Source organism: Syngnathus floridae, chromosome 8, assembly GCF_059516105.1.
Source record: "Syngnathus floridae isolate MCC-2025c chromosome 8, RoL_Sflo_1.0, whole genome shotgun sequence".
NCBI lineage: Eukaryota > Metazoa > Chordata > Actinopteri > Syngnathiformes > Syngnathidae > Syngnathus > Syngnathus floridae.
In genome coordinates this window covers 3,291,660-3,301,599 of record NC_142420.1, presented here as the reverse complement: position 1 = coordinate 3,301,599, position 9,940 = coordinate 3,291,660, and the positions used below count along the sequence as shown (strand labels likewise).

The window sequence follows — 9,940 nt, the reverse complement described above, 5'->3', positions numbered from 1 at the left end:
TTTAATACACACAAATTATCTGTGATAATTTGATAATGCAATATTTTAGTGATAATAACATCCCTTTCTGTTGATCTGTATTCTCTTATTTTGGTTACACTAGAAATAAGGCCTCATCGCATAAGAATCACATATGTGCATTTAAAAAAAAAAATTGACACTCTGTCCTCAAGTTAGTTTGGGAATATTTTCCAACTTGGAGATGAGAGGAGCAGACTGAGGACGTGTTTGGAACTGTGCCCCTCTGATGCAGCTGTAGTAGAGGAGAGAGCCTCCCACAGCAATTGCATACTGCATGTATTTGGTGTTTAAATTACACTAATTACATTTTTTTGCAGGGGGGGTGAATGCAATGTTTGATTAAAGCACCCTCTGCCCCCTCCAAAAGAACGAAGCCTAATTATGATAATATATACATAACAGATTTGATATGTGTTATCCTTGCCGAGATAAAAACTCATCAAGAACAAAGCAAGGATAAATTATGCAGTAATTCAGCTTGGATAGGCTCAACCCCACCCGTGACCCTTGTGAGGATACAGAAGATTAATGAATGAATGAATGAATTAACAATATTTGTATGTACTCTATGATGGTTCAGCATTCTTTTTGCCAGCAGGGGGCGACACTATAAGTCAAACTTTATTAAAGGATGGTCCTCGCTAGACAAGATGGAGTAGTGAAGTGGTTCATGACCTTTTTGACCTTGGTGCTCAACTCTCCCTGTACAAAGTGGCCTTAATATTCCCATATTAAGATTTGTGTGGGGTTTAATTATGTTAGTATTTAATACCTAAATACAATCCACTTGAAACATAATCAAATAATTAACCTTATATAATGTCATTATGAAGAATACTTTTATTGATATGTTTGTGTAAACTTTGTCAACAAAAATATTGATTTGATTTTGTCAATTTGGCCATAACCTTTGATTTTTGTGTTTTCTTTTAAGTACTCATCCACCATTTTCGGTTTCTTCTGGGGGCCAAAAGCATAACATCTAGTTGTGTTTGTTGTCTCGCTGACTCTCTCTCTCTCTTTCTGTGTGTGTTTAAAATATGTTTAATAGTATAGAAATATGTTTAATAATATAAAAAAATATATGTTTAAGGAGGAAACATTACTACTTTGCAAGTTTCGTCTCTCACAATAAATGAGAGATTACTGTATTTAGTACTAATAACTCAGATGAGATGTCCTTGAAAGGTGAGTTTCTTGATATTCAGATTAAGCACGTCTGATTTTGTGGTGTAGCCAAAATTCTTTAAAAAAAAAAAAAAGATGATGCTGAACAGCCAGGACAGCCACCTGTGCCACTCTTATTGCTACTTTACCACCTGCTCACATTTCCTGTGGTAATTATATTATTTTCTGTTTCCTTTCTGTGGTGTAAAATCAAACAAAAATCCATAGCAAAGACCTGTGGTGTTCTTTAGATGCTCACTGAGCTGAAGACACCAGATTAGGTCTGGATGTTTACAATCTCTGCTCTTTCATTGTCTGCCTGTTCAGTCGGAGCAGCCAGCCGCACCAGATAAAAAGTAAGATAATGCTGCTGTATACGGTCTGATTCGATAAGATGTTATTAATCCCTGAGAGGACATTTTAGGAAGCCAAGCACCTCCGCAGCCGCACTAGTGTAGCGATAATCTCATTTACAACAACAGGAACAAAAAAATTAACAGCGCGGCTGCCAATGATGAATTAAACATACTTAGTGTGTAAGGGGAAAAAGTTGTGATAATAGAATATAAATTGTCCTTATAGGCTGACAGATGTTTGGTTGTGCCTCTAATTGCACACTGCAGTCTCACATTTAATGTGTTTATTTTCTTGTAAGCAGCTGTTGCTCTTCGCCCCCATCACAAAGATGTATTTTTAGAGTCACTTTTGTGTTGTTAAAAAAAAAAAAAGAAGTGACAATGAAAGCGAGAAAAACAGAATCCTTTTAATAAGCTCCCAAAATATGAATTTATGCCACGGGCCTTACTAAATTTATGAAGAAATGTGATGCAATGATCAAATAGATGCTTATTATAGCAGCAGGGTGAATTTATTTACTCAACTGCAGATAGGGAGAGGAGACTATGAAGAATTATCATGATAGACTGATTATCAGCTGGGCCGATGATCGAGGCCGATATTTGGTGTTGCTGATTATCGGCCATTTTTTGTACTACTAAGTGATCAATTTAAAACTGTGTCAGGGATTAATAGTTTCTCCAATGGGGCTTTTACCCGGCTGTACTTTCCTGAAGTATATTAGCAATGATAACTCACAGTAATCGAACTCACCCTAACTCATGTTTGACCATCCAAAAAGTGGTCATAGCTATCTTGAATTCTTTTATCATGCATCATTTGGAGTTATTTGGGGACAGGCAGATGAAGATTCATCAAAATTGTATGATGCTGAAGAAAATGTTCCAGAGCTGTTGTCATATTATGGAATATAAATCCTCATAAAAGACATCTATGGAAAACCACTGTTTGAGACACAGAAAAATGAACGTTTTGACAGATTTTGAGATTTTACTTTAGGTGTTTTTGGAATCGCATGTGCTCTCTTAGGCCCATCGGTTGCCACAATTACACAAAGTTGGATGACAACTTTTTAAATTCTTCTTTTGGTGTGCTTTCATTTTTACTTAAAAGTAGAGGTGCACTGACATTAACAAGCGTTTCCCTAAAGAGATTATTTTGTGCCTAATTAAATAATAACTGCTTTTTATAGTCTTTAAAGCTTAAATTATGTATTGAGAGACGATGACTTGCCTCCCTGCATGCTGACCTGCTCTTAAAAATAAACTCCATCCATGGTTTGATGATAAAATAATATAATAATAACTATAGACTTGGAAAAAATATATATTAAAATTGTGGCTGTCATGTTGGCTTGCCACAATGAGAGCAGATGGGTGGGCGAGCTCGCATTGGAATAAACAGGAAGTGACCTTGAGCTTTTCAAAACTTCACCTCTCATAACATCCTGCATCTCCACAACTTAACTGTATTCATGAGCATCTGGCCCGGCCTGACCTGCACGGAGATTAGTTGCATTTCAAACGCTTGGCAAATATTTGTTTCTTCTTTGCGCCTTCTGTAACCGTAGCTTTGTTATTTACGTCTGACATTGATTTGAGATTCAAGTATCATTATGCCCATTTGCAGTATAGATATGTCACAAAGAGGTCTTAAATCTCACGACAGTATCCGTTGATTCACATTCATTTTCCCAAAAGTCACGACACAATTTCTTTTTTTTTTTTGTTCCAGTCATTTTAGTCTGTCATTCAGACGTGAGGTCATCCGCCTTTGGCAGCTCAGGCGTTGCAGTTTTTCTAAGCATATCTTGGCTCACTCAATGACGGTGAAACAACATTGCAAAATTGTTGCTTGGCAGCACAAGTATGAGAAGCTTAATGGAAGCCACACAGCTCAAATGGAGCACAAACCATTCAGCGGAAGGTCTGCTAGCACGGATGAAAACAGAATCTTAAAGCAGGTATTTGTGCAAAGCCCTGGGAAAGAACATCCAAAGGACAGCACTGGAACTTAGCATCAGCAAAAGCTTGATTCGGCGGGTAAGCTTCACCCGTATTGATAGATATTGCAACAGCCACTACATAAATGAGTAAACAGGGTTTTGTAATTACAAATATTGGAAAAGGATGGTATATCTGGTTGCATCCAGATGGAGCAGTTCCACAAGACTTTGCAGACATGCCGGGGGTGTTAGAGGTAAGCCAGAAGGCATTTCCAGGGCAGGCATTGTTACGGCGTAGTTCCCATTTAATGTCAACCCCACCAACTGTCGAGACACATGGGTCAGGCTGCACCTGATGGATGCTTTAAGGCCACGCCGCAAAGTGCTGGGAAAGCGCAATGACAGTGTAGAGGTTAGAGCCCCGTGTCCAAACAGGGGTCCTCAAATGATGTGCTGGCGCTTCAAAACAACGCGGGGTCACTAAAAGTTAACTTCGACAGAAGCTGCATCTCAATTCGGGACGGTGACCCTGAAGAAAGAAGAGTTTGCAGCTGCTTTTTTTTTTTTTTCTTCTCCCCCTCCACACTCAACTTAGTGCTGATGCAGGCATCTTATAGCCGAGAAAACAGCTTAACTGGCTTTAAAAGCAATGCATTTGGAATAACTTCGGATAATGGGAGCGGGTTGGGATAATATAAAGGCTGTCTGTTTGAATACAAATATCTGCTAAACAACAACAACACATAGTGATCCAGTCATGTGACGACACAAAGATATAGCAGTTGGAGGAAATCTGTTCCTTTAAATTGTACATTTCTTATTTTCGGTAATGCAAATGCACCTTTTTTGAATTTTTATATCAAAATATTTTTGGACATCACTCATGTTCCCACAGTCTTGGGTCCTCAACGCTAATTGACAAAGAAACAACTTACTGCAACTATTCTAGCTGCAACTAACTACCAACCGTCAATCATATTTACCCAGTGCCAACCTAAACTAATTGCAGTTATACCCGGTGCAATCCAATTAGCTAACTAATGACCCACCCAAAAACAGACAAACAACCTGCAGTGCATATCTAATACATTCTGACACTCACCTAGCAAAATTAACCAAACTAACTGTCTTCTATATATGGTATAAGCTACAAAACAAACTGATGAATAACTTGTTTTGAAATCAGAGACGAGTAAAAACTGTTCAAATGTTTTAGAAAGACTAATGACACCTATAAAAACACCTATGATCTAGAAGTAAAAGCAAAAAAGTGAAAGATTTTAAAAGTTTCGGAGGAATTTTATTTCAGGTCCTTTGTATGCATCGGGGTTTGTTTCGAGTGCTCAGTCTGAATTTTACAGACTCGAAGTCAGGTTGCGAGTAGTCCAAATGTCTCAAAGGTCGGCACCCATTGATTGCTGCTCAGCAGTTGGCATTTTCACCAATCAAATTTTCATGTTACAAACCTCCAACACGGTGTTCTCTAATGTTATGCTGTTGAATTTATGCTGAACAAATGGATCAAATTATGTTACGTCGCAGGAGGCAAGATGGACATTATGTGATTTTTCTGGAATTGATCCTTGCATCTTGAAGCATTTGAGGCAACGCCGTTGATTTACTGTCAAGAGTTTGCTGTCAGCACAACTCCCCTGGGCAACGTTATTCTGTTTTGTGAAATATTGGCATGGAAACAAGAGTTCGGTACATTCAGAGAGAGATTCTATTATGCTGTTTAAAAGAATATTCAATTATTGAATTGACTTGTGGCTCATACTGAGATCAACAATCCCTGGACACATCATTGGGTATACATATATTAACACAATTTTGTCCTTTTATGTTAGTAATTGAGGTGCCCAAAATATTACAAACAGCACTCGGTATTTATTTATGCATCCATTTGCACCAAGATGAGATGAACAGTACTTAATCAATGTAAACTAAAATATAATGTGACACGTTCTGTCTGCTGCACTTTCAATAAAAACAGAACATCGTCACTATGTCTATAATAATTTAAAAAAAAATCTGAATTAAAGTTTTGATAGATACTTAATCAATGTAAATTAGAATAATGCGACACGTTCTATCTGCTACACTTTCAATAAAAACACTATGTGGATAATAATAATAAAACAAATCTGAATTAAAGTTTTGATAGAGTATTGCGTTGGATTCCATGAGGTGTGCCTAATGAAGTGTCTGCTGCGTGTATTGCCATGTTTGGCCTTTTCCTCATTGATTTCAGTCATTGTTATTTTTAAAAAATGTGACTCTCGCTGTTGTGCCCTTTAATGTTGCCTCGCGATTTCCCCAAATACGAAACATCGGACGGAGTCTATCCTTACAGAGTTTGAGTCTCAAAGGGCATCCGGCAGTTTTCCAGCCTGTTGATTATCAACCCTATAGTCGTTGTAAAGCCACGACATGCATAATCAGCTATTCATCTTCTCCTGCATTTGCATAACAATAGTGAGCATCTTTGCTTGATAACTTTCTCATCAGTCGGTGGGATGCGGCAAGGCGTGTGATATCTCCGTGCCTGCAAAGCATATCTGCCGTGGTATGTGGCTGTGTTGTGGTTCAAGATGATTTATTTCCCTCGACGTCGCATTTGCAATGCGGCCTAACCGTTGTGCTCCCATAGCTCCGATAGCAGATAAACACAGCCCACTGAGCGCAGACAATTAGAATCTTCTTTGTGACTTGGGCGTGTTTCACCTTGAGTAAGCCATGATTACTTAAAGCAACGATAGGACCCGTCTTGTATGTGGGCCGAATACAGCGAGAGTGTTTGATTTGATCTTAATAAAAATATATATATTAGGGGCAGTAACAGTGAGAATATAGAAAAAGAGAGAAAAATAAAAGAAAAAGTACTCATTTTTCACATATGGACATGATGTCAAACAGATTTTAGACATTGCTACTGCAACAATATCATTTCACGGAAAGATGAAGTCATTGCTTAACTCAGTGGCTAATCAAAACAGCAGCACCTACCACCGCATGTCCCCTTATGGCCTTTAAGATGATCTTCAATTGAGTAGATTCCAGTATTCTAGTATTTAAATACATATCATAAATATTTTTGAAAATATAATACATCCAGTTGGCTCGGTGCAGCACTGGTTAGCATGTCCGCCTCACAGTTAGGTGGGTGCGGGTTCGATTCCACCTGTGTGGAGTTTGCATGTTCTCCCCGTGGCTGCATGGGTTTTCTCTAACCCTAACCCTCCCACATCCCCAAAACATCCATGGTAGGCCGATTTAGCACTACAAATTGCCCCAAAGTGTGAGTGAGGACGTTTTTTTTGTCTTTGTGTGCCCTGCGATTGGCTGGCAACCGATTCGGGGTGTCCCCCGCCTATTGCCCAATGACTGCTGGGATTGCCTCCAGCACACCCGCGACCCCCGTGGGGACAAGCAGTATAGAAAATGGATGGATGGTTATTAAATTCACTCCATAGAACAAAAGTAGAACCTTTGACAGTCAATAGATAGCTGTTCATTTCTATTTTAAATTGGCGTAAATAAACGCGACTGCAAAGTTCCCGTTTCCCAATACAATAATTTCACAGAAGGACATCTTTTTGTATCTGTCTTTAATGACTAATAATGATAAAAGATGCGGTCGCTAATCCTCTTAGGGTCGCCTCTTTACTCACTGAGTGCACTGAGACATCATTGGGGGAATGATAAGATGGCAGCAGAATGAGGAGCACCGAGATAAAGAGGAGAGAGATTGAGTTTGACTTGGAGCAAAGCTTGTGAGAGGCTAAAAAAAAAAAAACACCATGTCCCGGAGGTCATGAATAAAAGACCAAAAAAGGAATAATTTGGGGCATTAAAAAAAGCTGGTACAGAATGTGACATTTCGGATGTGAACAAGATGGGAAGGCAAGAGTCTCATTTTCATATTTTCTACAACTTTCATGCTGTTATCACTAATTTGACTTTTTCCAAAGTGAGATCTTATATTGTAGTAGCAAGCCGAGGCTGAACCGTTAGCAATGTGAAATAAAATATAACGCACCGAAGAATCCCTTTTAACGACTAGAAGTCATTTTCAGATCTGGCTGTTGATATGACATTTGTGTGTGTGTGTTCAAAAAAAAAAAATGTTTCTCCCAGGAAGATTTGTCTTGCAACCGCTCGAGAAGACTTTGCTTATTAGCATTTCACAATCAGCAGACAGCAGCTGTTTCAATTGATAACAAATGGACGATAATTGCATCAAGATCAGTGCGGTTAAACCACGTTGACATTCGTGAGATCCTCCAATCTGTTTATTTTTTTTAAACCTGCATGCTCCCTCAAACATTGAGCCTCCAGGACGCCGTAATGTGTTTTGTGTCATTCTTTCCCCCAACTTAATCTCTGGGAAGTGTTCTTGCTCGCTCTAGCTGATGGGAAGAGAGTTTTTACAAGTGGCTACACAAAAGATTTTATTATTGGCGGCTCGTTCTGCTGTCGGCGCTGATAAGAACGGGAGAAAAGCATGCCGCCAGCAGAAACGCATGGCAAGTCAGTTCTATATCCACCCTGCGGAATCCAAATAATTGAGATTCAAAAAGAGAAAACGACAAATAACTGCATTTTTGTTTGTTGGCTTTTACCGCTATGACTGCAATTGGTATTTTCTGGGTCATGGGGAATTACATTACCTGTTAGGATGACACTAGGTGGACAGGAGTAATTTGCTTTCCAACAGAAAATCATGTTTTCCAATTCAAATCTATTTTTGAGTTTGAAAGGCGCCTTTTCCCTAATGCATTTCCCATAGATTTTAGAATTAACGCACTTCAGAACAGTCAGCTCTTTTGTCGTTAGCCATTTTGGATAGTTTTAAGCATGTTTTGTTCAAGAATACTTTGATAGACTTTGTATTTCACTGTACCATGGTCATATTCAAGATCCCCTTGCTTAGTGAAGCAAAGCAACTCCAGAAGATAACAAAACCGACTTCAGCTTTAGATGTTAGGAGTGCATGCCTCTGTTTTGCAACATAGGAATTGTGTCTAGATAAAAAGAACCAGTTTTGTCGCAGATTCTTGATGACTAGTCAACATTAATTTGGACAAATTCCACTTTCCAGTTATTTCCATGATCATTATTGCTTTTTTTACCTCAACAAAAAGGTTCCAGTAATTTTGCCTCTGCCGTGAAATTGGACCATGGACGAAACTTTGCTCCTCCGATACTGCCCAGAAAACTTGTTCTTGGCTGCCTGCGTATTAACTATTTGATTTGTTACTCTGTATGAAAAATAAATTTCATTCTAGGGGAAAGAAGAACAGTGCCATGTAGTGGGGGCATGGCCTCACTACATCCATCATACCTGATGATGACAGTGAAGCTACATTGCACATCTTTTCCAGCAGATGGCGCTCAGTTCCTCTTGGTCTTGGAAATGTGCACAAGCTGGTGTCAACATATGCGTACGCAGTCCGTGATTTTTAAGGTCAATTAGTTTTCGTGTGGGATTTTCTTGAATTGCAACATGGTCACTTGGGTAGATAAAGAGTTTCGACTCAGCTTTGGAGGTCAGAGAAGGACAGGAAGCTCACGTCTCAGTACCGACTTGGCAGCGTGGACGCTGCCACAGTGGCACCAGTGTGGACTCTTAAAACGGGCATTTCTTTGCCTTCCCCTTACTCCTCCCTCTTTGTCTGGCCCAGTGCCCCCTTCCCATTATTTTGCCCATCAGCACCCGTGGCCCTCAGAGCATCTGCGCCGCCTCAGTGCTTACCATATGCCCCCCATGCCTTTAGGCCGGAGCCGATAACTTATTGATCGCTCCAAACATGAATTATCAATTCTTCTATTTTCCATCCAGTTCTACTCTTGACCTGCTTCTGTTCATTTTGTAGACGACTTGTCATAAAGTGACCACCCAGAATCAGTGCTTACGAATTTAGTCCCATTTTACCATGTTCAACAGGAATGAAGAATTCTCTGCACCATTTTCTGAATTTCTTCTCAGCCAGCAGTACTGAATCAAGAGAAAAAAAAAAAAGTCCGGCATTAGTAATCGGTGATGATGACAAAATAACACTCGAGAGCTCCTCCTTTTCTCCTCTATCTACCCTTTAGCTGGGCTGAGGAAGAGGGCTTCAAAGAGCCCAGGTAGGTGCTTTGAGCCCCATGTGAGCTTTGACTGTCATATGCAAAGACAGACTGTCCCTTTAATCAGCCAAAGACGAACTTCATGTGGAGAGACAAACGCAAGCCACGTCGACTTACATCTCCGCACTGGCTCATGGGTTGTACCTTGCAAAGGGCAAGCTGTGCAACAAGCTCACGGCCAACGCTTTCCCTCTGAGGCCAACGTGCTGTCAACCACAATTAGTTGGAAATTGCACAAAAATTATGCAGCTGCTAAGAGGAATTCATTCTCACCAACATAATGTAGCAGTATGTATGTACCTCACTTAAATTTTAAAT

At 39.6% G+C, this 9,940-nt stretch overlaps 1 protein-coding gene across 4 annotated transcripts in view; it reads left to right on the top strand.

Moving 5' to 3' along the window:
• The window catches only part of LOC148393989 (uncharacterized), a 47,191-nt gene that overhangs the window by 893 nt on the left and 36,358 nt on the right, over positions 1-9,940 (top strand). The window lies entirely within an intron of this gene.